The sequence below is a fragment of the Lactuca serriola genome, chromosome 6 (genome assembly GCF_051521515.1).
Source record: "Lactuca serriola cultivar US96UC23 chromosome 6, Lser_US96UC23_V15, whole genome shotgun sequence".
In the NCBI taxonomy this organism is placed as follows: domain Eukaryota; kingdom Viridiplantae; phylum Streptophyta; class Magnoliopsida; order Asterales; family Asteraceae; genus Lactuca; species Lactuca serriola.
The window spans coordinates 144,599,924-144,621,137 of NC_136413.1; the positions used below are offsets into that span (position 1 = coordinate 144,599,924).

Sequence of the window (21,214 nt, forward strand, 5' to 3'; positions counted from 1 at the left end):
TTTATGTAACTCATGGTTAGTAAGGGGTTCAAAAGGATTTTTTTGCTAAACATAGCTAACTTCGACATTTGAGACTATAAGAGGACTAAAAATGTGAACATTTTCATAAATGGGCCTTATTTGGGCTAAATGCAAGTTTTGTTCTAAAAAGGGGCCTAAAATGTTATTTTTACTAAAATTGGGCCTTAATTGTAAGGTTTTGGGTTAATGGTCCAAGAACGTCTTTTTTACAAAAATTGGGCCTTTTATGCCATTTTGGTAAATATTTGAATTAAAACAAGCAATAATATAATAAATGGGCTAATTTTTCCTTTCTCATATTATTAGGCCTTGGTGACCCCTTTATAGGTTTGATATATCCTGAATACTCTTTATATGTTTATTGGGCCTCATTGACCAATTAACATGCTCGACGGACCTTGGATACTCTTCACGTGCTATTTGGGCTTGTAAATACCTTACATGTGAAATGGGCCTTAGTTGTTCTTTTTGCATATATTTTGGGCCCATGTTATATAATCTCATTCCTTTCGAGCCTGGAAATGACTTACATGTTTAGTGAGCCTTAGTTGTTCACTTACATGGTTCATTGGGCCTGGAATGTGTTTTATATGTTTCTCTTCGCGTAAATTCGATTTAGGATCTAGTGAGACATGTCGGTTGACACCTATTGAGTGTACGATCGTAGCCTGTAGTTATAACCAAAGTCTCTTGGAGGGGGAGCGGGGATTTGTGTATAGATCTATACGAGGATGACACCCCACACCTGAGGTGTTCGCTACAGTTAGACTAGGCCAGTCTAGGGTAACAAAAACCTTATTCTATTTTCCGTCGGCGTTAAACAAGGCCAAGACAGGCGAAATTGTCATTATCTAGTATGGTTATAACGACTCACTTAGAGGAATTAACATTATAAATTTACAGGAGACCATTCTCTTTCTAAATGGATTACTCAGGAACATACTTGTGTCGGTACTCAACCTCGCGGGTTGGTATACCACCATTCTCTTTTATAGACAACATAGGGTTGTATTGGGGCATTCTCTGTACATTCTCGTTCATTTTTTTTATTTTCCTTTGCATACTAGTAAACAATAACACTCATGCATTATCAGACACAAACATACTAAATTGTTTTCAGAAAATACAGGATTTTCTGGCGATACAAAGTCATACAAATCATTTTCACAAACATACTAAATTGTTTTCAGAAAATATAGGATTTTCTGGTGATTACAAAATTATACAATTCATTTTCTCAAACATGCTTATGAACTCACCAACATTTTTATGTTGACCTTTTTAAATTAACTTGTATTCTTAGGAAAACGTTTGAAGCAGGTTGAGTGGCACAAACTAATGGATATTTTGTTGTATTTTGTATCATCACCCATTAACTATTTTGGCATGTAATATTCAAACACAATACTCGATGTAAACAATGTATGTCGTTATATTACATGTGTGATGATGATGATGATATGTTTCAATTATATACTATGTGATGATACTACCAGGATGAAGTCAGACCAAGCTCCCGGACGTTTTCGCCGTCTGGTTCGGGGGTGTGAGAGATTGTTATCAGAGCATTGTTTATAGTGAACTGGCATATCTAATCATATAGGATATGCCACTATAAATACAATGGGACTAAAACACTCTGAATAAGATAATACCTAAGTATACATTAAGACTATAACAATAAAAGCCTCTGGAGGAAATTTGTAACGACGAAAATTTTCCAACAAAAATTTGAAATTTAAAAACTCATAATCACATATAATAATTCTCATAAATCTCAACTGTCGATGTCATAACATATTTCAAAATAGTTTTCAAAAGTAATTATTCAAATCCAGGATCCTCGTTCATGACTCTTTTCTCTTGTGTGTACAATCTAGCCGCCGCCTTCCCGTGATCCTGATAAGAACCTGAAACACATAACATATAACACGGTAATCACGAAGCTTAATGAGTTCCCTAAAATACCACGTACATACAACTAGCCACTCGAGGCTATAGCTATACGAGACCTTTCGGTCAATGTGTCTCAGGGGCCTTCCGGTCCCACAATCTGAATAGACCTTCCAGTCCTACTCTGTCGACCTTCCGGTCCATACTATATTGACCTTCCGGTCCATACACTGCTGACCTTCCGATCCATACACTGTCGACCTTTCGGTCCATATCATACTGATCTTCTGGTCCATACCATTCTACTCATAACATACATAACATATACATAGAAACGTAGAAACATATATCACATACTCATCATACACATAAGACCTTCCGGTCACACATAATTACCACTCTAGGTAAGGTATAGTGAGAAGGTTCACCTCGTATGATGAACAACCTCTAGCAATGATGCTGCTATACACTGGCCTCTATCTTTGTGCCAAAACCCACAATTATCCTAATTAGAACTAAGTCCAAACTCTCACTCACTGGGTCTAGAGGTTGATCAATAACCATCCCATCAATGTCCTTAACCATACCAACGTCCAATAATAAATGGGCCCTCTCAAGGCCTAATTCTCAAACTAAATGGAAAGCCCAACATTAGATAAACTTCCCAGTCCATTAACGACCCACTTTGCTAAAATGGGCCCACTTCCTCCAATAGGCCTCACCCCAAGCCCAAATATATCCTTGGCCCATGACTTCAGACTATTAATGGCCCAACAGCCCAAGGCATGGCCTAAAGCATGGCCCAAATCACAAAATCCAACACAGACAAGTTACGCAGGGCGTACTTCTACATACGCTAAGCGTACATGCGAGGTGGCGAGTACGTTGGGCATACCTGCACGTACGCTCATCGTAATTCCCCTGTTAAGTCCTCCAAAGGCTACAAACTCAAATCCATATCCTTTTCCATGACTTATTCCATAAAGTCACTGACTTGGTGACTTTACATGGACCAAACCCACCCAAACTTCCAAGAATGACATCCCGTTTCCATAAAAGGGCTAGTTCTCATGCATGAATACAAATGGGGCATCAAGATGACAACTTTACTGCACAAGGGATCCTTTTAGCTCTGAGGGTGGCAACCCTAAGCTCAAAACGAGATTCCAACATAAAGGTCCAAACTTCGGACCAAAACAACTGCAAACTTCACTACACAAGATCTATGTATATTAGACTAGAGTTATGAACTTTATACCTCAAAAGAGCTCCAAATGATGATGGTATTCCAGATCTAATAGCTCCAAGCTCACAATTCCTTCCTTCTTCTTTTCTTCTTCAGAGTTTACACCACTAAATGAGCTTCATATGGAGAAAATCACTCAAGAATGAAGGGGTGGGGCGTTCTAGGGTTTTCTAAGGGTAAGGGAATAGATAAGGAGGCCAGGGCTAGGACCAATATGTTCTATAAATAACCCTAAAATTAGGGTTTCTGAACTCTGGACGTAGGCTGGGCGTACGCCAAGGAGCACCCGCGACCATTTCCCTTATACATTGGGCGAAACCCAACCTTACGATGGGCGTACCCATGCGCTCCCATTTCACATGCATGGCCTTCCATGCCAGCTTTTCTCCTTAATGGACCATTTATGTCAAAACCTCCAAGTGTCATATCTTCCTCACTTGATGTCCGTTTTCGGCGAACTTCATATCCACGAAAAGGTAACGAGAAGTTCTATACTTTTATCAACTTTATATATCCTAGAGCCCACTCAAGCTCAGATCCAAATTATGAAAAGCCCAAACCAACACTTGCCGATACCCTTGGGGCCTCAAGCACAACCCCAACCCTTTTCTCACACAATACACTTTATCCATATCCAAGGAGGCCTAAACATTTCTCCTTCAAAATCTCGAACCCTTCTCATATTCAGATTACGACCCACGAGTCTTGAATCGCAAACAATCTGAAACAGGATGTTACAATTCTCCCCCACTTAATTTAGATTTCTCCCTCGAAACTGCTCCTTTTCTTCGCATAGATCGAAACAATTAACCCGAGAAGCACAATCGGAAAAATTCTCTTAATATTCAACGATCCTCCTCCCAGGACATCCGAAACCAAAAAGAAATTCCCAATCCAGAGGAGGACGGACCCCCTTTTTCCGTGAAGATACCTACTTGGACTCTCCGGAACTGGAAACCCTAGTGGTATGTCTCCCCGACAGACCGCCCATGTCAAAAATCACCCTAATAATCGTTCATCGAACAACAGAATTGGATAAAACACTCCCAACTCGGTGTACCAGGTCAGCTCTTGACCCAACGGTTGAACCTCCAAGGGCTACCCCTTGCACACCTAATAAAATGTCTTACAACCCTCCTGTTCACAATAACTACCTCAGCTCATCGTGAAACACAAGTCACGGAGTTCGCTTTACCCCAAGCACATACCTCAATTTATCTGACATCGTCTCACCTCCGACCTCTGCCGTCTACCAACCATTGATTCCATACGTTTTGCGGTTCTTCCGAAACCGACGAGCTAACTCACTCTGGTTTAATACATCTGATGGAGAACAATACTTCCCATCATGAACCCGTTTATGAATCCAAAACGTCATCTCGCCTACTAAACACACGAACGAATCCACACTCAAACGAACGGATCCAGACTCAAGCTCTAGAGTCGGATTCAACAACATAATTGGGCCCACTCACTTCCAATCTGGTACTCAACTCATGACCCAAGATTCTCAATCCATGCGTACACCACTTCTCCAATTCCCTTCGGTTGCGATAACCACGACTCAACTCAGAATATATCAATTCCTGACAAATATGGAGACCTCGGCCTCGACCCTGGTCCAACCACCAGGCTCACAAAACTCAATCATTAGGGCTACCCAAGCCTAACACCCTTCTGCGTCATGCTCTGACTAGTGAGTACTACAGTTCCCCGTAGTATCACAACACCCTCTCGCTGACTAGTGAGCACCACGGCTCCCTGTAGCATCATAACAACCTCTCACTAAACAGTGAGTACTACAGCTCCCCATAGCATCACCAGAACCTCTCATTGAATAGTGAGTACTACGGCTCCCCGTAGCGTCACCATAACCTCTTACTAACTCATTGAGACTACAGTTCCCCGTAGTCTTACCGCACTTGCTCTTACCACTTCATAATCTCATCCTCCGGTCAACACCATACTGCGATCATTAACTCGTGCCCTGTAGACCAACCATAGATAGGTGTACACACCTACCCAAATTATGCATTGCTATTTCTGACGACATCCGCCACAACAAAACACCTTTCCCTGCTGCAATCCACATTCCCGAATAATCTCGCTTGATATCCGATAGCCGAAGGGCTCCCACTGGAACCATAGATACTTATGCCCTTCCCGACTGCATAATAGCCCATACATTGAACCAAAATTTCTCAACCGCCGAGATAACCTTACGATCCAACCACCTTGAATTCACCATTATAATCTTGAAGAATTCCTAACCATCCCGAGGGCTCCGACCACGACCACTTGTCGGGGAGACTCTCCCTTTTTCTCAAAAACGCACCACTGGTTTCTATATCCAGTCCTCTAACTGCTCTTGAACAATCTTAGATTCCCCCTTAGTAAAATACTCGGTTCTCCCCCACTTAGGGTTCGAACCATCGCCAATTGGCGCACTAACAATCTATCCTGCAGACTGCTTCCACCAGTAACATCGCACCTACCCTCAAAATGTGCTTCGCAACGCCCAATGACCTCCCCGATAGAGATCAAGCAACACCAAATACATCGAATCACAAATGAAATCCTGAGAACTTCTCATCATGATTGCCTCTAGTCATTCAAAATCTCATACCATCCCACCACCGGACATCCCAACTGTCCAGCGTTAACCATGACTCTTAGTCTGGAAATAATGAACTACCATACTCCTCATCCTTGACTACTCAACCAACATTCCATCCCGTGAATTATCATAAGAGCAGAGACCTCATTTCTACACTTGATACCCATCATAACCAATAAGAGTCACCACCCTGATATACTCCTCTTGATTGTCCGTCGCTGCAGCTAACACATGCCCTACGATACTCCAATAGGGTGCATTCGGTTCCTTGACCATCTCAGTCCCCATTGACAATCTGCTCATGCTATATCATTACCTCGTGGTGCCCAAAATCTCTGGTGGAAGATTGCCATCAATGCTATCACGCAGGGCTTACTCCCAAGCTCAAAAATCAAAAGTCTCAATATCTCTTTTGTTTCTCAAAAAATACAGAATAGCACACCTCTGGTCATAGAAGTGACATCTCCTCTATCGGCCGATCGCTCAATTCAGATCATACTCCCCCATATATCACCATCTTCTACTCATCCCTGAGTCTTGCGACTCCAAAAGGCATCTTACCAAAAATTCCATGGAAACTAGCTCGATTTCCCTCTCAAGGTATGCTCCATCGAAACTCATTCAACATGGCCCTCTGGCCCCATACTCTTTCACATATGATCTCAGTCTAACCTACCACATCATGATAACTGGTAAAACCGAAGCACTAACCATCACATGTCTTGGTACTCGAACCATATGACCACCTCTCGGTCTGCTATGCATCATGGTACCCGAACCATGACATCACCTCTCAACCTGCTACAACCCATGGTACTCGAACCATGACATCATCCCTCGATCTGCTACAACCCATGGTACTTGAACCATGACATCACCTACAAACCATGGTACTTGGACCATGACATCACCTCTTAATCTGATACAAACCATGGTACTCGGACCATGACATCACATCTCAATCTGCTACAAACCATGGTACTCGGACCATGACATCACCTCTCAATCTGCTACAAACCATGGTACTCGGACCATGACATCACTTCTCAATCTTCTACAAACCATGGTACTCGGACCATGACATCACTTCTCAATTTTCTACTTACCATGCTACTTGGAACATGACATCACCTCTCAATCTGCTACTTAGATCCTCCGAAATACTCCCTGCGTCGAGTATGGGTCCTATGCTTTCAGTAGTACGGGCCCATACTACCTGCCACATCTACCCATACTCTTAACACGGGCCACCCCAGAGTCCCTAAGTAGCTGCTCAACCTTCTCAATCACCAATCCACATGCGTGCTTGCTTCCCAACGAAATGCTTTACTCGGTCAGCGTACTCATCTGACTAAGGTCACTTCCTAGGCTCTTCCTAGGTCCTCATACTTCTCCGCCATCAGCTGTTGAGAAACTCCTTATGATGTCAGTCATTTACTTCCTGAATATCGTCACATTCACTCGATAGCTAACTCCCATCATCGGGAGTTCCACAAAGCACAAAGCAAGCAGCATTCGGGCATCTAGTAAACATGTAAAACCCACTCTAGGTGATACTCCATTTGCTCTACTCATACTCAAAAAATTATCACCGAGCTCAAGCAACTCCACCCCTCGAGGGTATCTGACTACCCTCTAAGTAGGCTCCTCAATGCTCATCTAGGTATCTCTCCTAGATTACTCCTCTACTCAAATCCCTTTCTAAAGGATTCATGTTGGAGATTCTCTCTCAACACATACTCAAAAGTACATCACCGATAACAGCAACTCCTAGGCTAAGGCATCACAAATCAGGCCACTCTAGTCCTAAAATATGAAATACCTAGCCTATCTCAAGCATGAATAATATTTCATAACATATCTCATAACACAAAAGTAAAGGGTATTTTAGGAAATCACCGTTCGGGCGCTGGCTGATTGTACACACTGCTCGTTTCCTCTTTCTCTTAAAAAATCTCTTACTCATTTTTTAAAAATCGTTCCTTTGAAAACTTTTCTCAAATCCTCAGTTTGAGTCCAGATTTACCCGAATGTGCATCCGTATCCCTCAAACCAAGGCTCTGATACCAACTTGTAACGATGTAAATTTTCCAACAAAAATTTGAAATTTAAAAACTCATAATCACATATAATAATTCTCATAAATCTCAACTGTCGATGTCATAACATATTTCAAAATAGTTTTCAAAAGTAATTATTCAAATCCAGGATCCTCGTTCATGACTCTTTTCTCTTGTGTGTACAATCGAGTCGCCGCCTTCCCACGATCCTAATAAGAACCTGAAACACATAACACATAACACGGTAAGCACGAAGCTTAGTGAGTTCCCCAAATACCACGTACATACAACTATCCACTCGAGGCTATAGCTCTACGAGACCTTCCGGTCAATGTGTCTCAGGGGCCTTCCGGTCCCACAATCTGAGTAGACCTTCTGGTCCTACTCTGTCGACCTTCCAGTCCATACCATATTGACCTTCCGGTCCATAAACTGCTGACCTTCCGGTCCATGCACTGTTGACCTTCCAGTCCATATCATACTGATCTTCCGGTCCATACCATGCTACTCATAACACACATAACATATACATATCACATAGAAACATATATCACATACTCGTCATAGCACAAAAGACCTTCCAGTCACACATAATTACCACTCTAGGTAAGGTATAGTGAGAAGACTCACCTCGGATGATGAACAACCTCCAACAATGTTGCTGCTATACACTGGCCTTTATCTCTGTGCCAAAACCCACAATTATCCCATGTAGAACTAAGTCCAAACTCTCACTCATTGGGTCTAGAGGTTGATGAATAACCAGCCCATCAATGTCCTTAACCATTGGGCCCACCAAGGTCCAATAATAAATGGGCCCTCTCAAGGCCCAATTCTCAAACTAAATGGTAAGCCCAACACTAGATAAACTTCCACAGACCACTAATGCCCCACTTTGCTAAAATGGACCAACTTCCTCCAATGGGCCTCACCTCAATCCCAAATATATCCTTGGCCCATAACTTCAGATTATTGATGGCCCAACAGCCCAAGGCATGGCCCAAAGCATGGCCCAACTCGCAAAATCCAACACAGACAAGTTACGCGGGGCGTACTTCTATGTACGCTAAGCGCACAAGCGAGGTGGCAAGGACGCTGGGCGTACCTGCACGTACGTTCAGTGTAATTCCCCTGTTAAGTCCTTTTTCCACTGATCACTTATTACACCACTCCATAGGCTACAAACTTAGATCCAGATCCTTTTCCATGACTTATTCTATAAAGTCACTAACTTGGTGACTTTACATGGACTAAACACACCTAAACTTCCAAGAATGACTTTCCATTTCCATAAAAGGGCTAGATCTCATGCATGAATACAAATGGGGCATAAAGATGGCAACTTTACTGCACAAGGGATCCTTTTAGCTCTGAGGGTGGCAACCCTAAGCTCAAAAATAAGATTCCAACGTAAAGGTCCAAACTTGGGACCAAAACAACTCCAAACTTCACTACACAAGATCTATGCATATTTGAGTAAAGTTATGAATTTTATACCTCAGAATAGCTCCAAATGATGATGGTATTCCAGATCTATGAGCTCCAATCTCCCAAGTCCTTCCTTCTTCTTTTCTTCTTCCAAGTTTACACCACTAAATGAGCTTCATATGGAGAAAATCACTCAAGAATGAAGGGGTGGGGCGTTCAAGGGTTTTCTAAGGGTAAGGGAACAAATAAGGAGGCTAGGGCTAGGATCAATATGTTCTATAAATAGTGGCACACCCTAAAATTAGGGTTTTTGAACTTTGGACGTACGCTGGGCGTACCTCCTGTATGTTGGGCGTACGCCAAGGAGCACCCGCGACCATTTCGCTTATACGCTGGGCGTACCCACGACTCCCATTTCACATGCATGGCCTTCCATGCCAACTTTTCTCCTTAATGGACCATTTATGTCAAAACCTCCAAGTGTAGTCATATTGGGGGTATATATAGCCTGATCAACTATACTTATTCAAAATATGACCAACATGTGTTTGGGAATAATCATGGTGGGAAATGAATCTAGAAGCTTACCTCGTATCCAAGAACTCTAAGGAACTCAAACTTAAAGAATTAAAATACTATAGGAGTATTTTGGAAACCTATTTACAATTACTCTCCTTACACACTTCTGACCCTTCCAGTTTCGCACACCGACTTCATGGAAGAAGTACAACAATGGATCTTTTACTATCAGGCTTTGGTAGCTAATGGGATAATTGAAGGAGACCCTACAATAGGTCGAGAGGCAGAACCTGGTGTTGGGCCTGAGGAGTACATGGAAACAGATTACGAGTTCGGGAATCTGATGAGGTTATAGAGGAGGATAGGGACACTAATGAAGTTCCCAGAGAGCCTCCCATTTCGGAGATAGTACAGGACCACTCCGCAGCACCACGGGATCCCATCGATAGGACTTGCTCCTTAGAAGAAGAGGTTGCCACCCTTCGGAAACCACTATTAGCAGTAAAGGCCCGAGGCATATAGGCAGAGCACGAGAGGTATGAGGTCGTCAGGGAGATGACCGAGATGGTTGATCTCGTGGCACGACATTTTGGCATGTGATTTCACCACCAGAACCCTACTCGAAACAGCTAGTACCCGTTCACCTACTACCGCTATGATTTTACTTTATGCACTACTCTATGTACTATCAACTACATGATTAAGTGACTACACTACTCATGGAGTCGTTACTCTTTCGGATTTTATTTCATTTCATGTATTGTATGCCTTATGTAGACAAATTTTTATGTACTCAAAAGTTATCATTAATGAAAACGGATATATTTTCTCATGATGATGTTATCTGCTATGTGTTCTATTACTTTTACTACATGTTGATTGTATGCATTCACTTACTTACACATAACCAAATCACCGACACTATTCTATAATCAAGTGATCGTTAAACTATAATACAAGAGATACTCAACATCTTTCCATTCCATGACAGAAAGATGCCCCAAAGACCAAATCGTGGAAACAACACAGCACCGACGCCGCCAGAGATAAACTCAGTCGCATTCCAAGCAGCAGTGTCAGCTGCGGTCACCGTAGCACTGGCACATATTTACAATGGAAACAACGGTGGAGGTAACGGACATGGAGCCGGAAGTACAAACCAGGGAACAAACCAAGGAACCACAAGAACCTGTACCTACAAAGACTTCACAAACGCCAAGCCCCGAACCTTCAATGGGACGGGAGGCGTGATAACTCTGAAAAGATGGATAGAAAAGGTGGAATCAGTATTCGAGATCTGCGGATGTCCTGAGGAGTGCAAGGTGAAGTTTGCGGCTTGCGTATTCGTTGATCAAGCTCTCTCTTGGTGGAATGGTCACGTGGAGGCCATGACATTCCCTGTGGCGAACGCTATGCCATGGGAGGAGCTTAAGGAAATGTTGATGACTAAGTACTATCCAAGGGGAGAAATCCAGAAGATGGAACAAGAACTGTGGAACCTCACTGTCCAAAACTCTGACATCGATGCTTACATATCAAGGTTTAGTGAGCTGTCTCTTTTGTGTCCAGGGATGATCACATCCGAAGGGAAGAAGATAGAAAGATTCATTTGGTGATTGACCTCTCCAATCCAAGGGAATGTAATCACAGTGAACCCGACAACATATGAAAGTGCTAAAAGTTTATCGAAGATGTTATACGACCATGGAAACAAGAAGGGCGCCAAGGTAGGGGAAACAAAAGGAAAGAATGAAAGTGATAACAAGAAAGGCAAGAACAACAAGCGGAAAGGGCGACAAACCCAAGAGTCATCAAAGAAACAACAAACAGTAGTTGTCCGTGCTACTACTGCTCAATTTACCATAACACCACATGCTCCAGCCTCATCTACACCAAATACTACCAAACAATACTCAGGGACCCTACCCAAATGTAGCAAATGCAGTTTTCACTACCATGGAGAATGCAGGGAGATGCAGTGCACGAGTTGCAACCGAAAGGGTCATACCGCAAGATAGTGTAGAACTCAGCCTCAACAGAACCAACAGTCAAATACCAACCACAACAACAATCACAACAACAATAACAACAACAAGAATGTTGGGGCCAACTACACTTGTTACGGGTGTGGAGGAACTGTTCATTTCAAACGTGATTGCCCCAAAGCCAACAACCCGGGGGAATGAGTATTAGGAAGGGTATTGACCTTGGGTCAAGGTGAAGCAGTTCAGGACCCAAAGGTTGTTACTAGTACATTCCTACTTAACAACACTTATGCATGCATTTTATTCGATAGTGGAGCCGAGCGAAGCTTCGTTTGTAACAAATTCAAACACTTACTAAATCAATAACCCTATAAGCTCAACGAAGCCTAAATGGTGGAGATGGCAAATGGGAAAACTAAAACAACCAAATATGTTTACGTAAGTTGCACGTTAACACTAAACAACCATTCATTTCAAATAGATTTGATGCCACTAAATATTAGGAGTTTTGATGTGATAATTGGCATGGACTGGTTAAGCCCCCATCATGATGATATTATGTGTCGCGAAAAGGACGTTCACCTTCACCTTCGCAACCATGAAACCCTAATAATCTATGGTGATAAACTTGGAGTCAATCTTCGTCTCATCTCGTGCATCAAGGTACAAAAGTGCCTGCACAAGAAAAACTATGCTTTCCTCGCTCATGTTGTGGATAAAACCAAAGATGAAGTAAACACTAAAGACATCCAAGTGGCATGTGAATTCCTAGATGTATTTCTAGAAGACCTTCTGGGAATACCCCGAGAAAGACAGGTCAAATTTCAAATCGACCTAATACCAGGAGCCACATCAATTGCCAAATCACCCTACAACTTAGCTCCCGTCAAAATGCAGGAGTTATACTGCCAACTAAGCGAGTTGTTGAGCAAAGGATTCTTCCAACCAAGCTTCTCACCCTGGGGAGCTCCGGTCTTGTTTGTCAAGAAAAAGGACGGATCTTTCAGAATGTGCATCAATTATAGGGAATTAAACAAGCTCACTGTCAAAAAACCAATACCTACTCCCTCGGATCGACGATCTATTTGACCAACTTCAAGGAGCTAGTTACTTCTCCAAAATAGATCTAAGATCTAGTTATCATCAACTTCAAGTCCGAGAAGAGGACATTAAAAAAACTGCCTTTTGAACTCGATACATTCATTACGAATTTGTTGTGATACCCTTCGGTCTAACAAATGTCCCCACATCATTAATGGACCTCATGAATCGAGTCTGCCGCCCATTCCTTGATAATTTCGTAATCGTCTTCATCGACAATATTCTTATATACTCTCGAAGCAAAGAAGAGCATGGTCAACATCTCCGTCAAATATTGGAAACCCTAAGAGCTGAAAGATTATATGTGAAGCTCTCCAAATGCGAGTTCTGGATCCACAGTGTAAACTTTTTGGGTCACGTAGTCAGCGAGGAAGGGATTCACGTAGATCATTCCAAGATAAAGGCCATTGAAGGCTAGGCGATTCCGAAAACACCAACATAAATCAGACAATTCTTGGGTCTCGTAGGCTACTACCGAAGGTTTATCCAGAATTTTTCCAAAATAGCCAAACCTCTCACCGCCTTGACACAAAAAGGCGTGTCTTTCAACTGGACAGAAAAACAAGAAGCCTCCTTCCAAACCTTGAAGCGAGCCCTCTGTAGTGCACCAGTGCTATCCTTACCAGAGAGAACCAAAGACTTCGTAGTCTACTGCGATGCTTCGAATCAAGGGTTAGGTTGTGTCCTCATGCAGCGTGGAAAGGTGATAGCTTACGTATCCAGGCAATTCAAGACGCATGAAGTAAATTACACCACTCAAGATCTCGAACTGGGAGCTGTGGTCTTCGCCCTAAAAGTTTGGAGGCACTACCTATACGGTACAAAGTGCACCATCTTCACCGATCACAAAAGCCTCCAACACATTCTAAACAAAAGGGAGCTAAACATGAGGTAGAGAAGGTGGGTTGAGCTGTTAAATGATTATGAATGCGAGATCAAGTACCACCCAAGCAAGGATAACATGGTAGCTGATGCCCTGAGCAAGAAAGAATACTCAGGTCGACAGGTGAAAACCCTATCAATAACCATCAACTCCCACCTAACCTCACAGATTAAGGAACCCAATCAGATGCATTAAATCCAGAGAACGCCACAGAAGAAACACTGCGTGGGATGGATAAGAACTTTGAAGTCATGGAGGACGGAACTTACTACTTCATGAATAGAATCTGGGTCCCTAAACTTGGGGGATTCAGAAAAATAAAATCATGAACGAAGCTCATAAAATGCGATATTCCATCCATACAGGTTCGGATAAGATGTACCTTGACATTAATCAACATTATTGGTGGCCAAATATGAAGGCAGAGAGTGTCACTTACGTGGGCAAGTGTCTCACTTGTGCCAAGGTGAAAATAGAGTATCAAAAGCCCTCGGGACTATTACAACAACCAGTAATACCCGAGCGGAAATGGGAAAGGATTACTATGGACTTCGTAACCAAATTACCTAAGACGGTAGATGGATTGGATGCTATCTGGGTGATTGTCGATAGGTTAACTAAATCTGCTCATTTCCGGCCAATAAAAGAATCGTACAATATGGAAAGATTAACACGGATTTATATCAAAGAGAATGATGGTCTATCAGATAACCATGTAACCATGTCAAGACCTATGAAATGAGCTGCATAACGATCATCTATTGAGCCACGGCCAAGACCACACATAAAGCTCTGTTAATCACACTCTGATTACATGGTCGTGGTTCATCAACCAGACATGGGTTTCTGTCTTCTTAGGAATCAAGAATACAGAGGTACAAGCCTATAGAACAGATCATGTTCAAGTAAGGTCGTGATAGTAGATTTACTTTGTGATTCTGGCAGTCACTCCAGATGGCTATAGGGACGCAACTAGTCATGAGCACTGCCTACCAACCTCAAATCGATGGCCAGAGCGAGCGAACCATCCAAACACTCGAAGACATGCTCCGAGCCTGTGTGATCGATTTCGACAAGTCATGGGATACCCACTTGCCCTTGATTGAATTCTCGTATAACAACAGTTATCACGCGAGTTTATGGGTTGCCCCTTTTGAGGCCTTATATGGTCGCAAATGCATGTTCCCTCTCTATTGGGTTGAGGTAGGTGACACCCAGCTGGCAAGAGGGCAATTGTTGAGCAGCACTCTTATAGGACCCGGAATCATTTGAGAAACTACAAAGAAGATAATCCAAATCAAAGCCTAACTTCAAACGCCGTGTGAGCGACAAAAGAGTTACGCTGACAAACGACGAAAACCTCTAGAATTCCAAGTCAGAGATTAAGTACTATTAGAGGTCTCTCCCTAGAAAGGGATCCGTTTTGGGAAGCGGGGAAAACTAAATCTGCGATACATCGGGCCGTTCGAGATTCTTGCCCGAATTGGTCTGGTGGCTTATAAGCTGCAGCTACATTTGGAGCTCAACAATGTACACCTCGTGTTACACGTCTTGAATTTGAAGAAGTTCTTATCAAATGAAACCCTTGTTATTCCTCTAGGAGAGATCGAACTAAACGATAATCTTCTGTACATTGAAGAACCAGTCGAGATAATGGATATGGAAGTGAAGTGTACAAAACAGAGCCGCATTCCGATTGTGAAGGTTCGATGGAACGCTAAGTATGGACTGGAATTCACATGGGAACGCGAAGACCATATGAAGCATAAGTACCCTCAATTATTCTCTCATTCATAATCCTACCTTTCAAAAGAATTTCGGGACGAAATTCCCTCTAACGGGGGGATGATGTCACAACTAGCATTTTTAGCTAGGAAATTCTATTTTCATGTAAACATCAATTGTTGTAAGTCTTGTACTCTAAGTGAATATCATACTATATGCTAAATTGAAATCATCCATTTGAATCAAAACTCCTGAGTGAAGTTGAAAACCTAATACAATACATCTCATATATTCAACTATGGGTTGAAAACCCTAAAAATCCCGGTTCAAATTTATTATGGGCTAAGATCCTCTTATTGTGTCTAATGGACCAGTAAACTTTCAATTTGGCTATTTTGGGCCAAGGAACCCTATTTGGGCTCTAATTGGACCCACATTGATGAAACTAAACTATTTTGGTTCATGTGGGCCTAGAATGACTCATCGTATTTCTCATAGGCCATGATGGGCTATAAATGGTTTCATAAGCCCTAATGGGTCGTAAACTATCTTCTTGGGCTTCATTGGGCCGTAAACCCTTTTTTCCTTATCACTATTGGGTCGTGAACCCTCATACGGGCCCAATGGGCCAAAAATCTTCATCTTGAGCCTTATAATTTTGAACTAAATCAAGAAAAGGCCCAAACTCTTTCATTCTCTTTTTCCTGTCCCCCATTCTCGGCCCAATTAAAACAAAAAAAGGATTAATTTAGATCAAAACTTGACACCACACTATGGACTAGAGGTTACCTAGACATATTATCTTTCATGTATCAAGAAATCCCATGTTTCCATGCATAATCCAACCCATATCTCTCTACTCTTCCTTCTCTTCTTATCTTCGGCCAAGCTTCTCCCTATTCACCACTTTTCATTCAAACTTCAAACACTACTAAATTCCTCTCAAGGCCATCTACAATTCTCTCATCTTCACCCCCTAAAAATTTGTGAGTATTGTGTGGTTTTCAATAAGATCACTTCAAGCTTCACACTTGTGGTAAGATCATGTAAACTCAAGTTAATTTACTTTGTTTCTAAGCTAAATCACTCCTCATAAACACATGTTTTCGTGATTCTTGCTTCCTAGAACTTCCTAAGTTCGAAAACTTCACTCAAGAAGCTTAACAGGGCCGAGATCTCATCCATTCTTCATCAAAAACCAAAACCTTCAAAGCAATGTGAGTTCATACCCCTTATTTTCTATTTTTACTTTGTTTTGGGGGAGAATACAAGTTGTTTTATGTAGATCTATGTGTGTATGCATGATTTTGTGTGTTTTTCTAGTTATATATGTGTTGTAAACTTCATGAACTTAAAGATCTACTAAAAGATGATGATATTGGTATAACATAACACTTATTTCAACTAATCTTACAAGAAAAAGGTTAAAAATACATATAAGTTACTTAAATCTAAGAAAAACTTCATAAAAGGGGCTAAAATCGACAAAATGACAAAAGTATGGGTTATTTATGTAACTCACGGTTAGTAAGGGGTTCAAAAGGATTTTTCTTGCTAAACATGGCTAATTTCGACATTTGAGACCTTGCAAGGACTAAAAATGTAAACATTTTCATAAATGGGCCTTATTTGGGCTTCTCATGGTTTTGGGCCCAAAACTTGTAATTTTTGATCTTTTGTGGGCTTAAATGTATTTTTCAAGAAAGTTGTGCCAAAATGTAAATCTTTGATAAAAAGGGTTAAAGATGAGAAACTATAAAAATTTGGGCCAAAAATCTATAATGGGTCGAAAATATATATATTTTTTTTAAAATCAAACCAAAAATGATAATTTGACAAAGGTAAGTTAAAAATGTTATTTTTTTACAAAAACTAGCCTTAAATGCAAGCTTTGTTCTAAAAAGGGGCCCAAAATGTTATTTTTACTAAAATTGGGCCTTAATTGTAAGTTTTTGGCTTAATGGGCCAAGAACGTCATTTTTACAAAAAGTGGGTCTTTTATGCCGTTTTGGTAAATATTTGAATTAAAACAAGCAAATAATATAATAAATGGGCTAATTTTTCCTTTCTCAGGTTATTGGACTTGGTGACCCATTTATATGTTTGATATGTCCTAAATACTCTTTATATGTTTATTGCGCCTCATTGGCCCATTAACATGCTCGACGGACCTTGGATACTCTTTACGTGTTATTTGGGCCTGTAAATACCTTACATGTGAAATGGGCATTAGTTGTTCTTTTTGCATATATTTTGGATCCATGTTATATAATCTCATTCTTTTCGAGCCAGGAAATGACTTACATGTTTAGTGAGCCTTAGTTGTTCACTTACATGGTTCATTGGGCCTGGAATGTGTTTTATATGTTTCTCTTCGCGTAAATTCGATTAAGGATCTAGTGAGACATGTCGGTTGACACCTATTGTGTGTACGATCGTAGCCTGAAGTCATAACCAGAGTCTCTTGGAGGGAGAGGGGGGGTTTATGTATAGATCTATACGGGGATGACACCCTACACCTGAACTGTTCGCTACAGCTAGACTAGGCCAGTCTTGGGTGACAAAAACCTTATTCTATTTTCCGTCGGCGTTCAACAACGCCAAGACGGGCGAAATTGTGATTATCTAGTATGGTTATAACGACTCACTTAGAAGAATTAACATTATAAATTTACTGGAGACCGTTCTCTTTCTAAATGGATTACTTGGGAACATACTCGTGCCGGTACTCAACCTCGGGCGTTGGTTTACCAGCATTCTCTTTTACAGACAACGTAGGGTTTTCTTGGGGCATTCTCTGTACATTCTCGTTGATTTTTTTTCATTTTCCTTAGCATACTAGTAAACAATAACACTCATGCATTAATCCAAGATCGGACACAAACATACTAAATTGTTTTCAGAAAATACAGGATTTTCTGGCGATACAAAGTCATACAAATCATATTCACAAACATACTAAATTATTTCAGAAAATATAGGATTTTCTGGTGATTACAAAATTATACAAATCATTTTCTCAAATGTGCTTATGAACTGACGAACATTTTTATGTTGACCTTTTTAAATTAACATGTATTCTCAGGAAAACGTTGAAGCAGGTTAAGTGGCACAAACTAATGAATATTTTCTTTTATTTTGTATCATCATCCTTTAACTATTTTGGCATGTAATATTCAAACACAATACTCGATGTAAACAATGTATGTCGTTATATTACATGTGTGATGATGATGATGTTATGTTTCAATTATATACTATGTGATGCTACTACCAGGATGAAGTCTCACCAAGCCCCCGGACGTTTCCGCCGCCTAGTTCGGGGGTATGACAAGATCTCACTGCTGAATTTAAGTGGACAACGATATCCTTGGTCTTCGACAGCCAAATGGTCCACCTAGGAAAATAATTACAATGCCTTGTCACTTATATTCTGTCCTTTTAGGGGAATGTATCGGAATTTTGAGCAAGGAGAATGTATCTCAAAATAATTTGTCCAACTTGCAGTGCCTTTCCACGTTTCTTTTGTCTCAAAATTTTAGAAGAAGAGACTCAAGAAGATTTTATCAGAAGAATAGAATCAAGAAGAATGTATCGAAATTTTCTGAGCAAGGTGAAGAAACATGGATAGGAATTGGCGGTCACTACACTTCACACTACTTTCACAAGGAATTGAAAGCATGAAACTATAAAAACTGTCAATTAGGCAGTATCTTTCTAAGAACTATCGTATTTAAGGAATTGAAAGTCTGAAACTATACAGGTTGTTAAAATCGGTCTTGTCAGTTATCTTTAACCTAAGAACTATCACGACACCAGGGCGATTCACCCAACTGGGAAATAGATATCGTTGAACATCCCGCCCAGGGTCTTGACAATCTTTTTGTAATGCAAAACTACGGAGACTCAAATGTATTCTCAGATCCATTCTTCGCATGTAAAGAACTTAACGGTTTAGGCACCAGGGCGATGCACCTCAAAAGGCACAATTATCGCTGAACGTCTCGCCAAAGGCCAAGTTAACTTGTTAACTTGAAAAACTGTATTGAGATCTTTGATCGAGGATGTGCAGGGGCTATCATCAAAAATAGCCACAAGTAGTTCTCCGATACTCAACAAATCGTAGTGTGTTCCTCCGCGTTCACACCGACACTACAAGTAGTCTCCACCTGAGCCAAGGTTGGGTCCTTGAACAACTGTGGTGAGAAGGGTCTTTATTACTCTGTAATCTACAGGGGCTTTTTAGTCATGGTTACTTTTAAGACGCGTCTATGATCGAAGAAGAACATTCATCCGAGGGAACTGGAAGTGAAGATTATTCTTTCAACACGCAACCTTTCGACCCTAGAAGCAAGTTGAAGTTGTACTTGAAGTTATAGTCAAATTGCATTGAAGCCTCCTCAATCAATTTGCTGCTATTTATAAGCCTACTAAGGTGATCTAAAAGAATCGGTCTTTCTGTAATTATATATAAAGTATTTCTAAGCTGGAAGTGCTGGTTTTCAAGAACCTTTACAAGAAGCCTCTATACCCAATGTGCGTTCAAAATCAAATTTTCAAAAGGAAGTCCAATTATTCAAGTTAAAGTCGTTCATGTAGAAATTCATATGTTCATCTTGAAGTTATGAAGAAATCGAAGATAAATGCTGAAAGTCAAGAACGAAGAGAAGATTGAAAGGAAAAGAAAGCTATAAACCAAGGGGGAGATTGTTAGGACATAAAATTTGTGGTTTATAATTTGCTTTTCATAGCTTTTAGAGTTCTCGTTCTAAGTACCTAAAACACCACGACTTAGGTGCTATGTGGACCAAAATCTCTTAATGATTTCGGTTGGGCTTTGAGTTGGGCTTTGTATTAGGTCTAGGTATACATTGTTTTGTTTAAGACATGTAAAATGGGCATTCCATTATAGCCATATCGAGTTCAAGAGAGAAAAAGAGAGAGAATCGAGAGTAATTCATCATCTTCTGTACAAGACTATTATATATATATATATATATATATATATATATATATATATATATATATATATATATATATATATATATTGTGCATTGAAGATTTGGTAATTTTGTTCTTGTTCCATATTACAATTTGTGGTATTCACTAGATTGGGATTCCGCACCAATTCTAGTGACTTCGGTTGATACATTAAGATTAGGTTTTACAAAATCTACTTTTTAGTACATGTAGGAATAGACAAATAATTGAAATTCCTCTCGAAATCCATACCAAGTCTAGAATAAAAACCTTAGGATTCCTATTAGTGTAAAATATGGATAAAAGAGCTAGTATCCAATAATAGGGAAGAAGTTGAAGAATTATAAGTAGAACTAAAAGGAAATTTGTTAGTACCAATAAAAAGAAAAGGGTCGATCCCAGAATAAGAAACCGGTCTTCCCTAATAAGAACACCTTATAGTCTAAATTTCGGGAAGAAATTCTTAAAACAGGGGGAGAATGTACAACTAGGAAACTTCAGTCAAAAATCGTCACTAGAGATTTGCATAGACAAATGGTAGTAATAGAGTTCTTCATATTTTAGGAAAAATATGATCAGACATGCTATGACTTACAAGTAGGAAAAAGGTTAATTGAGTCAAAAATAAGTGACCAAAAAGTCATATAGTTATTGATAATGGTTAGTGTATTTGGAAAGTACACAGTAACGTGATCCCAATGATATAAACTTTGTAAAAATATTACTCCGATTAGAGAAGTTTTGATTTTATAAAAA

At 40.5% G+C, this 21,214-nt stretch overlaps 1 non-coding gene across 1 annotated transcript; it reads right to left on the minus strand.

Annotated features, from left to right (window-relative positions):
- Positions 1 to 14,450: 14,450 nt before the first annotated feature.
- Positions 14,451 to 14,668, minus strand: LOC145060672 (small nucleolar RNA U3). The gene has a single exon (XR_013686886.1). It is a non-coding gene; the product is annotated as a small nucleolar RNA U3 (small nucleolar RNA).
- Positions 14,669 to 21,214: the final 6,546 nt, after the last annotated feature.